This window comes from Telopea speciosissima, chromosome 7 (assembly GCF_018873765.1).
Source record: "Telopea speciosissima isolate NSW1024214 ecotype Mountain lineage chromosome 7, Tspe_v1, whole genome shotgun sequence".
In the NCBI taxonomy this organism is placed as follows: Eukaryota; Viridiplantae; Streptophyta; class Magnoliopsida; order Proteales; family Proteaceae; genus Telopea; species Telopea speciosissima.
This window is the reverse complement of record NC_057922.1, coordinates 34474544-34488587: the sequence shown is the minus strand read 5'-3', so window position 1 is coordinate 34488587 and position 14044 is coordinate 34474544.

The following is a 14044-nucleotide window of genomic DNA, read 5'->3' as shown; positions in this document are numbered from 1 at the left end:
CATGTTCATATGGAAGAATTTGTATTCAAAAACCGGTTTCCAGAAATTATCCGAATTCGTTTGAGAGCCATGAGTATTTGAATAGTATTCTATTCGATTTGAATTTGATCCGGTGTTGGGCACAGTTCTATAAATTTGTAATAGACATCGTTCTTTTGGGTATTAGAATAAAACTAGATACATTGAATATATTAAATGCCCAACCTAATTTTAGGTAATCTGGTAATCTTCCCAAAAGAAAACAAACCATTACGAACTGAAAAGGACATTAGCAGAGGCTCTGGGAATTTTTATCCTATGCTGTAACTGCACGGTGCGGTACTGCATCTTGCGGTAGCTGCAAGGCCATGTTCACCATGTGGGACCCGTTGTGCCACATGGCCTCTGTAACGTCGGACGATGCAATACAGCACTGTACTGTAACAGGAGAGGATAACGATTCGAGGTTCTGGAGGTGATTAGAGGTTGTGGGCCACCAAAGGAACTTCATGGTTCATGCCTAAGCTACAATTCCAGTCTCTTTTTCCTTAATTATTAAAACAAAGGAGAAATAGTTAAGAATTGAAATCTATTTGTTGACTCATGAGAGATAAAAGGACCATTTTACTATTGCATCTCAATGTCTCTATTCACCTTTCTTTCTGCAAAGGAAAGAAGAAATTTGTAAATTGAGGCTGAAGGAGTGTCTCCTCTCATCAATTGCTGGTGGAGGAAATGGGGAAGATTTATTGCTTAGAGTCTGGTGATGACAATTTGGTTCTCAAAGGAATTTTCTTGCTGGTTGTTATTACTCTCACACTCATGGTCATCTGTATCCCACCACCACGCCAACGCTGGGCTGTCATTGCAGTACACCACTTGCCATGAGAGGAATGAGAATTCTTCAGCTCAAGTGCTTTGTGGTTGGAATTTTCATGGATCAATAAAAAGATTTGTGCCAACATGATCCATGGAAGATGAACAGTTCATCAATAAAAAAGTTCTCTTTTTCCCCCTAAAAATGCAATTAGGCAAGGGAATTTTTATCCGCTGCTGTAATTGGAGCGCTGCTCTGTGCATCGTGCAGCGCAGCAGCGGGCCCCACTATGCATACATGGCCATTGCTACGCCGCGTGATGCGCACAACAGCGCTCCAGTTACAGCAACGAATAAAGGTCCGTTGGATAAAATAAAATAGTCCAAGAATGCAAACCTTAGAGCGGCTACTTGTTGGATAAATTTTTTTTTATTCCTATTTTACAGGGGTCAAATTCGAATCAGCATCGGGTGTGACTGGTGACTGATCCCAATTGAATATTCTGAAACAATTAATTCTAGGGTTTTTGGGACCGATTCTGACCGATTCCAAACCAGGAGACTCTCAATTCCAAATTTAAAATCCTTGGATGCCAAGGAACTGCGTCACAGTCGTTGCTGTGAGGTTCACAAAACCCTTCTTGACTTCTTCCATCTAATGATGTGTAGAAACAGTTGAAGTGTGACAACCATTAAGAAACCATTAAAAAAAAGAACTGAAACGGACGTTTGATCTGGTTGTGATTAGTTAAGAAGTCTATTCATTGAACCTTGAGAGATAGATAGATAGGACCATTTTACTGTTCCATCTAATGTCTCTCTTTGTGTTCCATTGCAATGCTTTCTGCAAAGGAGAGAAGAAATTTAGAGACACAGGCTGAAAGAGAAGAGGAACCCAGACATGGAGATGGAGGAGTTTTGCTTGTCAGACGGTTTTGGTTTTGGTGGTGATGGAAGTGTTGATACAAATTTTGATTTTGGAGGATTTCTCTTGCTGGTTGTTTTCATTCTCGAGCTCTTGGGAGTCTGTATGCCACCACCACGGCAATGACGGGAGGGGGGGGGGGCTGTCATCGCAGTACACCACTTGCCATGAGAAGAATGCGAATTTATCTGCTTTGCTTGGTCCTCTTTCCTTTTATCTTTTTCCTCTTATTCACTGCTTCAAGGAAGAAACTAATGAGTTTCTTCCACTTTGTTGAAAGTTTCTGATGACAATAAAATGACAAAAATTGTACATAAAGGTTAAGACACTACTTTCCAACCAAAACTTGAATTTTGTTTTGTGTTTATAGAAAAAAAAGCATATATGGTCAGCAATTTCACTTGACAGTAATGGAATTTATCATTTGGTAAGGAGATTTCTTGAAGCTATTTAAATTCTTTCCATTAGATGCAGCAGGGAAAGACATCAAGTGAGTGGAATCATGATGGATTCAACTCAGTTGGAAACTTGGTTACAATCTGATCACACCAAGGATTGTCAATGAACAATGTTACCTTATTAACAGACATTCAGATACTCTTTAAATCTTTTTGTTCTGTAAGAATTAAGAGAATTAATAGAAGCAAGTAACTCTAGTTCATAGTATAGCTACTTTAGTTAGGTCATTAAATTACCTAGTAGAAAGGTAGAGAATGCTAATAATATTTGTATTCCTTAGTTTTCCTTACAGATTTTCCTCTCATCAAAAAGGAAAAAGATATCAGAGATCCCAATTCCCCATCTTCAGAGGTTCGACCTTCACAATGTGTCCTAGTGTTGTGTGATCGGCGAATTCTTTGAAGGAAATTTTTATATGACTGTTATACAACCAACAATGATGTATGCAGCTTCTCATCAGCAGCTTGTAAGCAACTTCTCAGCAGCTTGTCAACAGCAACTTGTAAGCAGCTTTTCAGCAGCAGCTTGTAAGCAACTTCTCATCAGCAAGTATCTACTACTATTTTGGTTAAGCCCTCACTATATAGAGGCTTTATTGTAAGTTAAAGAATAGAATGAATGAAACAAAGAAAGCTTGCTTTTGCAAACTATTGTCCTGAGAAAGGCAGAGTTGAGGGTGAGAGGCCCACGGCTGAGACAACCTTCTATCCTCCCATCTTCTCTTCTATCTTCTGTTTGTTTTGCTAATTTGTTCCCTTAATCTGAAGTTTAATGATTGAGATCAAGATCCTTCTTGGGGTTAGATCATTCGTGATTTAACCTTACATTACATCTATTACACAATTGAATGTATCCCTAGATGGTGGAGATATGCTTGTAAGTTGTAACTGGGTGTGGCACAAATTCGTAGCAGAAGTGCATTAAAAAAGAATCAGCATAGACATGCTGGACAAGTGTGTGTCCATCAAACCCGGTTCGGCCCGGTTCAACCCGGTTCACCTTTGTATTGAACATTTATACATTTTAGTTTAATATTGTCACATGCGATATAAACTTTTTGAGCATTATGTGTCTGTAAGTTATACTTAAAATGGTAGTCACAACTAGGGTTTGGGCTGGGCACCCTTATCATATGGTCGTCGCATTGGGTATGCCTAGACATGTGATGTCAGGGTATGAATGCGAGTGCTCACATGTTTGATGTGTGCATTGGCGAAGAATCTACTTTGTCGATTCCCTCATGTATTACTGTCAGATGTAGGAAGGGATAGACATGTGTCACCGACACCCTGTACCTGAGGGAACCCTGTCACTGCAAAGTGTGATCGCATTCTTTGGTTCATCAATGACTGAGACTCAAGCGAGTCATAGCGGATGTTTTGGGAATGCGTGAACACTTTGTGAGTGAAGGAGTTATCCAACACGGTCACCACTGCCCGATTGGGGAACACCAAGATAGAGACTGTCTGTGTATGGTCGGATCAGAATCTAGATCCAGTACCGTTTTGGAAATGGTTTTGCAAAATTTATTTTACATAAAATGATACATTATTTATAGTTATTTCAAATAAAATGTTTTATCGAGTTTTGCAGGACCCGATCGGATGCATAGATGCTCTTATATGGACATGTACTATGGATTGGGGTTTGGCAGTACATGTGTACATGCCCTAGATTCCATAATGATGGTGTTGATTAGTGGGGGGGTTGTATATGATAAATTGTTATCATATAGGGAGTTATTTGGAATTTGCTAATTTAATTGGCTCTTTATTTAATTAATGGATTTGGTGCTAATTGTAATTATCCATTAATAATTAAATAAAAAATATAATTAATACTTTCCCTATTAGATTCTGCTTCTTCACCTGTGTAGCACTTTGAGTTTAAACAGAACTGCCAGACTGAGAGAGAGAGAGTCAGACTCTCACTAGGGCTCTATTAAATCTATCTAGGATTTAATTAAACCCTATTATTATAAATAGGGGACCAAAAAACGTAGAAGAGGGAGCTCTCCACGTTTTTGGAGCAGACGCTCTCTCTCCTACGTTTTTGGTTTCTCTCTCTCCCTCTTGTGATCTCTCTTCTTCTTCTTGCTTCTCTCACCTGTGTTTGAGAGTTAGGGTTTGTGAAACCCTAGATCTGTGCTGAGGAGTTTGAGGGCATCTGGGACTGGTGTGTAGAACCTTGGTAGCACCATTGGAGGTTCAGATCTGTTTGCTTGGAGCGCTCGCTGGAGGAAGAACCACTGCCTATTGGAGAAGCAACACTTGAGGCTCACCAGGTTAACAGTTCTTCATTAATTCCTTTAGTTTATTGATTATTAATATTTATGGGATGCGAAAGAAACTCGAATCGATCTTTTCCGTTGTGCATTCGAGTTAGGGATGGATCCCCCTTACCATGTGATGGACTAGGGATGAGTTTCTTCGTCCCTATTGTGATAATAAATTTTATGGGACACATGAGGGAAGGAGAAACCCTAACAGGGATGCGTCAGGGTTCCCATGGGGGACCATGGGAAGCCCTAAAAATTAAAATGGGGCACCCATGGGACACCATGGGCTAACCCAGGGCATGCAAAACCCTAAGAATAAATATCTTGGTCTCCCTAGGAAACCATGGTTTGACCCTGGACCGTTGTTTGGCCAACAGTGTGGTATCAGAGACACTTTTCCCACCCATGAATATTGAATAATTAATGGTTAATATGAATATCATGAGTGGGATGCAAGTTGCACATGGGTGGTTAAAATTATGGTTGTTGTAACAACCTTCCCATGTGCACATGGTTAGTTACAAGGTTGTTAGTGTAACAACATACCCATCTGATGATGGATTTGGTTTGCTTGTTATTTCCAATTATTGTAACATGTATCCATGCATGATGTAATCAAATTTTTATTTAAAATTTTTTTTTATCATAGTGATATGGGGGGGGGGGGGGGCGCATGTTGCCATGCACATGCGCACACCCTCCCCCTTTTCCTGCCTATGTGCGCAAGCTAGGGCTGCTGCCTGTGGGCAGCAAGCCTGCGGGCTGCAGCCTATAGGCTGCTATCCATGGGCAGTAGCCTATGGGCAGCAGGCCTACGGGCTCAGCCATGGGCTGCTGCCCATGGGCCTTGGGCTTGCGGGCTGCGCAGGGAGTGCTTGCAGCCTGCGCAAGTGGGCTGCATGCACCCCCTTGTTTTCCCTCCAGTTTAACAATAAATAAATAACAGATTTTTCAAAACATAATTTTATTATTTTGTTTTGTTTTTTGGAGGATAATGATGGGTGAAGAGATTCCATCTTTACCCACTTGCAATTAAAATGCGATTTTAATTTTATGGGCTTGGATACATGTTATCACATGCAATGTGGTGGTTCAATAATTGAAGGAATCCATGTTTTAATTTTTGGTTTACTTGCTTTAATGCCCATGCATGAAATTATATTATGATGTGATTATGGGAATGGCATTCTGATGAGTACATTTATGTGTGAAATCTTAAGGCATAAAGCATACATTTTACCACATTGGACAGAGTTACTCGGTGCTTTCTTGTGCTTTTCAGGTTTTAGGTGAATTCTTGTGAAAATGGAGGAGATGATGCTAAGAAAATATTTTTAAGTTATTTAGAGGTGTTAATGGCATGGATGCGTAGCCCATCGAGTCAGCTTCTTAACGGTTCAAACGGCACTTGATTCTGAGTTGAAACTAAGAAATTACGGCCGTTTCTGTAACGACGCGCGAAAATGGTCTGTAGGGATTTATTTGTAATTATTGACAATCGGCCGGGGACAAAGTGAAGCGGAAGTTCGGATTCTAGTGGCCTTAACGCAATAACCAGAATTTATATTTCCTGTACCCGAAAGATTCTGTTTGGAGGGCTCTGGACAGTCCAACTTCAACTTGAGATATCTTGGGCTCCCGAACTCTAAATTGGACGAAATTTGGGTCTATTTTGGGTGATTTTTCGCAAGGAACACAATGGTGAGACCTATATAAACACACCATACTCCACGTTTCCTGAAGGATAGAATGGGTATTTTATTTATTCTTGAAGGAATCCTAGTCATCACCCTTACTCTCTCTCTCCTCCAACTTCTCAAGGGCACTTCTGAAATTCTACTTGAGATAGATTTATTTTGAAAGATATTCTCTCACCTATGGAAAGTTGAAAAGTCAAAGCATCTTTGATTTTATTGCTTGGAGAAGATATTTACAAAGAAAAGGAAGCACTTGTTATAATTGGAAGTTTACTTTTCTAGAAATAGAAGTTCTATGTAAACAATTTTCTCTTCTTCTTCTTTCTATTTTTTTCTTTTTTTCTTAGGATTCAAGGCATTGTAAAAGAGGAAGCAGAAGAAAATATTCTCTTTTCTTAGGAAATATTTCTCCTACACTTCCCTCTTCTCTCTTCTCTTCTCTTCCCCCTATAAATACCCCTTGCTCTTTGGGTTGTAAGAAGTTAGTTTTTAGTTCAGTTTTTAGTTAGTTTCTAGTTCAATTTTAATTCAGTTTTTTAGCGTAATTTTTATTTCATTCACTTAGTGAAATTTTCTCTTCTTTTCCTATTTTTGGCTTAAGTTCTTAGTTTTGATTTCATAAGTCTAGTTTAATGGTTGTAATAGTTTTAGTTTAAAGCTTCCTAGTCTAAGTTCTTATGTTGATGACAAGACATGGAGATTTAGAAGAGGAAGCCATGGTGAGTTTATTCAAGTATTCAAGCACATCAAGGTATCTCATTCTCTAAACCCTTAATCTCATTCTCGCTTTCCTCTATCTCTCTCTATCTTCTTCTTCTTCTCCCTCTATTTCTTTTATTTTTTTTATATGGTTGTGGTATGTGGATGCACTTTTATTCCCTTATTTCTTTTTATGATTATGAAGTGTGGCTGCGTTTTTGTTATTCCTTTCAATTCGCTTTAGTTTGATAGGTTAGATGCTCATATGTTAGGACGTCAATTTAATCCATTAATTTTGTTAGATGCTTATGAGTTAGGATGCATTAATTTTCATTAGTTTAATTAGTTTAATTTAACACTTTAATTTGGTTCACTTTGCATTACTTTTAAGTTAATTAAATAGAGTGGCGTATATCTCCTCGTGTTCGACCCGTAGCTATGATTGACCCGTACGCTTGCGGTATTATTTTAACTCAAACACATTCTAATAAATGGATGGATTGTTTATGTATGTGATATATGGGGTTATGGGTGGATGTGATGTTTCTCTCTCTTTCTCTTTCTTCCCCTATCTTTTTTATAAACAAATATACTCCACCCCATGGGCAGTCCAAATGGTGGATTGGTTTCTCCATGCGGGGTTTCTTTATTATTATGGAAAGGAAAGTGTATAGAATTTTTTTCTAGATTTCCATTGTAATTTTAGAGGAGTTAGAACTCCCAGGGCATGTTGATGGTGATCCACATGTGGTGCTCAAAGCTTATGGAGATGCAAGTCACCTACTTTGAAGACGTAATCGGGCGGAGGAGATGATCGAGGCATGGCATCCATGGCATGATAAATGCACTCAAAGTTATTAGTTTTATTTTTATTGGGAGGGTTCTTTAATTGCTTCTGATAAAAATGCCGCCATCCCATAATCACTTTTAATTAATGTTGATTAATTATGTTGTTTAAATCTATCCATGTATGTGAGAGTTAATTAATCCCTCTTTATTCACAATACATGTATGATATGGACTAGTCTTAATCGGTAGACATGTCCATGGCCTCCTATTGAAGATAAATGTAGAAAGTGTGTGACATGACCCCGCATAAGCCAACAGGACATTGCCAGGACCTCTGTCACACATTTATCTATATTTACTTCTATCTAGATACGTTAGGGTATGGATAGTGAGAGGACACTGCGACAGTGGGCCATCTTTCATGATTCCATGATTCTAACTAATGTAATAGGTAAGTACATGACTTGGGTATATGTCAGTCGACAGGATTTGGACATGACACCCAGGTGGCCAAAAATATTGGAAGCCCATGAGGCGGACAGCTTAGTCCATACTACCATGGTGTGTATAATGACTCCTGACAGGATAAGTTATGCATGCAAAGGTTGTAGGTATCCAATTCATCTTTTGGGTTATGAGGAAAACCCAAATCATGAAAGACCATTGATGTATGTGTGCTCAATTTATTATTTTCAATGGTCATTAATTAGTATGTGGTTATTTACTTGTGCATGTGTAGATTAATATACGATGGCTGCCGTTAATTCCAATCTGTTAACACTCATTAACGAATACAAACTTAATGGTACAAACTATGTCGATTGGTATCGGAGCATTAAGTTGCTCCTGACTGCTGAAGGACTGTACACAGTTTTAGATGAACAAGTTCCTCCTCAACCCGACCTGAATGATTTTGAGGCAAATGAAGAGATGCAAGAGTTCCTCATGAGGGATTCCAAGGCATCACTCTATATCCTAGGATCATTGGAAAAGTCAGTTGTAGACTCAGTCAAGGATATACGCACTGCTGGGGGTAAAATGGATAAGCTTGCTGAATTTTTCAACAGGCAGTTGACACACGCACATTCTGATGCAGTGAGTCAAATCCATAACTCCAAGATGTCCCAGGGGACTCCAGTGCTGGATCATGTAATGAAAATGATCAATCTATTTGAAAAACTGGAATCCATGGGGACTAATTTTAGCCTGCGATACAAGACTGATGTGATCTTAGCGTCACTCACTTCTGCCTACGCACCTTTTAGGATGTCCTACAAGATGTCCGAGAAGGAGATGGAGCTCACCGAGCTTGCTAATGCGTTGGTAGAGGCTGAAGCGTCCTTGAAAAAGAACAAGGCTGAGGTCAATGCAACTGAGGCAAAGCCTTCTTCAAATGGGAAGAAGAAGAAAAAGGGAAGTAAGGACAAGACCTTGAAAGCCAAGGATGGAAAGTCTGGCAATAAAGGCATAGGCAAGTGCTTCTATTGCAAGAAGGAGGGTCACTGGAAAAGAAACTGTCGTGCTTACCTGGAAACTTTGAAAGACAAGAAGCTGGATGAAACAGAGGCTGCTAAAGAAGCTACATGTGATGTTCACGTTCTTTATGAGTCTAATTTGTCTTTTGAACCGACCAATTCTTGGTTGGTGGATAGTGGATCCACTGTTCACATTTGCAATGATTTGCAAGGGTTCAAGGAGACAAGGAACCTGGTAAGAAATGAAGTGCGTCTTCGGATGGGCACTAGAGCTAAGACCATGGTGTTGGCTGTGGGAACTTTTATTTTAAATTTTAGTTCTGCTAGTTTAGTTGTAAAGGATTGCTATTATGTACCCTCTTTCAAGAGGAAGATAATTTCAGTTTCAAAACTTGTTTTGGACGGATATAGTTTTTCCTTTAATTCTAAATTGATTATTCGTTTTAATAATTCCTTTGTGGCATCTGGATATATGCAAAGTGGTTTGTATTTTCTAGATTGCCCTATTAGAACGAATGTTGTTTCAAATGTTGATTTGAAACGGAAAGCAGCTCTAGTGAACTCAACATATCTGTGGCATCTAAGATTGGGTCACATTAACGTGGACCGAATCAGTAGATTGGTGAGGGATGGGCCCTTAGAGAGTCTGAGGGTGGAACCATTCCCCACCTGTGAGTCATGCCTTCAAGGTAAAATGACCAAGAAACCCTTTAGCAATAAAGGTGCTAGAGCCACAGATCTGTTGGAGTTGATACACACTGACGTGTGTGGACCCATAAACATACAAGCAAGATATGGGTATGAGTACTTTATCACGTTCACTGATGATTATTCTAGATATGGTTACATATACTTGATGCGTAGGAAATCGGAAGCCTTTGATAAATTCAAAGAATTCCAAGCCGAGGTCGAAAGACAGCTCGGTAAACGCATCAAGTCCTTACGATCAGATCGTGGAGGGGAGTATCTATCAGATGAGTTTAAAGAACATCTCATATCCCAAGGGATAGTTAGTCAGCTAACTAATCCAAGCACACCACAACAAAATGGTGTATCCGAACGACGCAATCGGACCCTATTGGATATGATCAGGACGATGCTCACTTATAGTGAGCTGCCTCTTTCTTTCTGGGGGTACGCTTTAGAGACGACGATATATATCTTGAATAGGGTTCCATCTAAGTCTGTAGCCAAGACACCCTTTGAGTTGTGGAAGGGGCGAAAGCCCAGTATTCAACACCTTAGGGTATGGGGTTGCATAGCACATGTACGAAAGCAACAGATAGACAAGTTGGAATCTGGACTTCGAGATGCTATTTCTTAGGCTACCCCAAAGGCACGATAGGCTATTATTTCTATGACCCAGTTGAACAAAAGGTCATTGTAAGTAAACATGTCACATTTTTTGAGGAAGAAATGATGACCCAGAGGTCTGAACCAGTAGTCATAAAAGAGCTATCAGATGGCTCAGAAACGTCACTTCCAAAAGTGAGACCAACTGACATACCCATTAAAATACCAACACCTGAGGAACCTTGACGCAGTGGGAGGACTATTAGACCACCCACCAGGCTAACTCTTCTAACCGAAGAGGAAACAGTGGAAGAGTTTCACATGGTATCGGTTGAATCGGATGATGATCCGATGACATACTCTGAGGCTCTAAAGGATATTGATGCCACTAGGTGGCTGGAAGCAATGCGCTCTGAAATCGATTCGATGCATTCCAACAAGATCTGGACTCTAGTCGATCCACCACTTGCCGTCAAGCCGATTGGATGTAAATGGATCTTCAAGAGGAAGAAGGGCGCAGATAAAAAGGTCGAAAGATTCAAAGCAAGACTAGTAGCAAAGGGCTATACCCAGAAAGAGGGTATAGACTATGAGGAAACCTTTTCACCAGTAGCGATGATGAAATCCATCAGGATTTTATTGGCTATCGCAGCACACTTTGATTATGAGATCTGGCAGATGGATGTGCAGACTGCATTTCTAAATGGGTTCCTTCAAGAGGAAATCTATATGGAACAGCCAGAGGGGTTCTCTTCCTTGGAGGAAGAAAGAAAGGTGTGCAAATTGCAGAGGTCCATTTATGGGCTGAAGCAGGCTTCCAGGACCTGGAACATCAGGTTTGATCAATCAATCAAATCGTTTGGTTTTGATCAAAACATGGATGAACCATGCGTTTACAAGAAGATCAGTGGGAGGGCAGTATGTTTTCTTGTTTTATACGTAGATGACATATTGCTGATTGGTAACGATGTAGGATTCCTTTCATCAGTAAAACAGTGGTTATCCACAACATTTTCAATGAAAGACCTTGGTGAAGCTAGCTATATCCTTGGGATCAAACTCGTAAGAGATCGCCAGAAAAGGATGCTAGGCTTGTCACAGGCGACCTATATAGACAAAGTCCTGGCCAGATTTAGTATGGAGAACTCCAAGAGGAGAAGTGTTCCCTTCAGACATGGAGTTAGTCTTTCCAGATCTCAATGTCCTCAGTCTCAGACAGACATTGAAGAGATGAAGAGGATTCTCTATGACTCAGTAGTAGGGAGTCTTATATACGCTATGTTGTGTACGAGGCCAGACATTTGCTATGCAGTAGGTATGGTAAGTCGGTATCAATCTAACCCTGGACGCGAGCATTGGAGTGCTGTCAAGAATATCCTCAAGTACCTGAGAAGGACTAAGGAATATTTCTTGGTTTTTGGATCTGATCAGTTGTCAGTATTGGGATACACAGATTTGGATTTCCAAACTGATAAGGATGACAGAAAATCCACGTCTGGGATGGTATATCTAATGGGTGGAGGTGCCATTGTGTGGCAGAGTACGAAACAAAAGTCTACAGCTGATTCTACTACCGAAGCAGAATACCTTGCAGTTTGTGATGCAGCAAAAGAAGGTGTTTGGCTGAGGAAATTCCTATAAGATTTGGAGGTAGTCCCTGATCTTGTTAAGGGCCCTATTCTCCTGTTATGTGACAACAGAGGGGCCATTACACAAGCTAAGGAGCCTAGGGCTCATCAGAGGAATAAGCACGTGCAGCAGAAGTATCACCTCATCAGAGAGATTATCCAGCAGGGTGACGTGAGTATCTCCAAAGTGGACACAACTGAAAATGTGTCTGATGCCATGACAAAAGGTTTGTCACCATGAGTGTTTGAGAAACACATGGAGGGCATGGGTTTAAAATGTATGGGGAATTGGCATTGATGTACAAGTGGGAGATTATTGGACAAGTGTGTGTCCATCAAACCCGGTTTGGTCTGGTTCAACCCGGTTCACCTTTGTATTGAACGTTTATACATTTTAGTTTAATATTGTCACATGCGATATAAACTTTTTGAGCATTATATGTCCGTAAGTTATACTTAAAATGGTAGTCATGACTAGGTTTTGGGCTGGGCACCCTTATCATATGGTCGTCGCATTGGGTATGCCTAGACATGTGATGTCAGGGTACGAATGCGAGTGCTCACATGTTTGATGTGTGCATTGGTGAAGAATCTACTTTATCGATTCCCTCATGTATTACTGCCAGATGTAGGAAGGGATAGACATGTGTCACCGATACCCTGTACCTGAGGGAACCCTGTTACTACAAAGTGTGATCACATTCTTTGGTTCATCAATAACTGAGACTCAAGCGAGTCAAAGCCGGTGTTTTGGGAATGCGTGAACACTTTGTGAGTGAAGGAGTTATCTAACACGGTCACCACTGCCCGATTGGGGAACACCAAGATAGAGACTGTCTGTGCATGGTCGGATCAGAATCTGGATCCAGTACCATTTTGGAAATGGTTTTGCAAAATTTATTTTACATAAAATGATACATTATTTATAGTTATTTCAAATAAAGTGTTTTATCGAGTTTTGCGGGACCCGATCGGATGCATAGACGCTCTTATATGGACATGTACTATGGATTGGGGTTTGGCAGTACATGTGCACATGCCCTAGATTCCATAATGATGGTGTTGATTAGTGGGGGGTTGTATATGATAAATTGTTATCATATAAGGAGTTATTTGGAATTTGCTAATTTAATTGGCTCTTTATTTAATTAATGGATTTGGTGCTAATTGTAATTATCCATTAATAATTAAATAAAGAATCTAATTAATACTTTCCCTATTAGATTCTGCTTCTTCACCTGTGTAGCACTTTGAGTTTAAACAGAACTGCCAGACTGAGAGAGAGAGAGTCAGACTCTCACTAGGGCTCTATTAAATCTATCTAGGATTTAATTAAATCCTATTATTATAAATAGGGGACCAAAAAACGCAGAAGAGGGAGCTCTCCACGTTTTTGGAGCAGACACTCTCTCTCCTATGTTTTTGGTTTCTCTCTCTCCCTCTTGTGATCTCTCTTCTTCTTCTTGCTTCTCTCGCCTGTGTTTGAGAGTTAGGGTTTGTGAAACCCTAGATCTGTGCCGAGGAGTTTGAGGGCATCTAGGACTGGCGTGTAGAACCTTGGTAGCACCATTGGAGGTTCAGATCTGTTTGCTTGGAGTGCTCGCTGGAGGAAGAACCACTGTCTATTGGAGGAGCAACACTTGAGGCTCACCAGGTTAGCAGTTCTTCATTAATTCCTTCAGTTTATTAATTATTAATATTTATGGGATGCGAAAGAAACTTGAATCGACCTTTTTCGCTGCGCATTCGAGTTAGGGATGGATCCCCCTTGCCATGTGATGGACTAGGGATGAGTTTCTTCGTCCCTACTGTGATAATAAATTTTATGGGACACATGAGGGAAGGAGAAACCCTAACAGGGATGCGCCAGGGTTCCCATGGGCAACCATTGGAAGCCCTAAAAATTAAAATGGGACACCCATGGGACACCATGGGCTAACCCAGGGCATGCAAAACCCTAAGAAAAAATATCTTAGTCTCCCTAGGGAACCATGGTTTGATCCTTG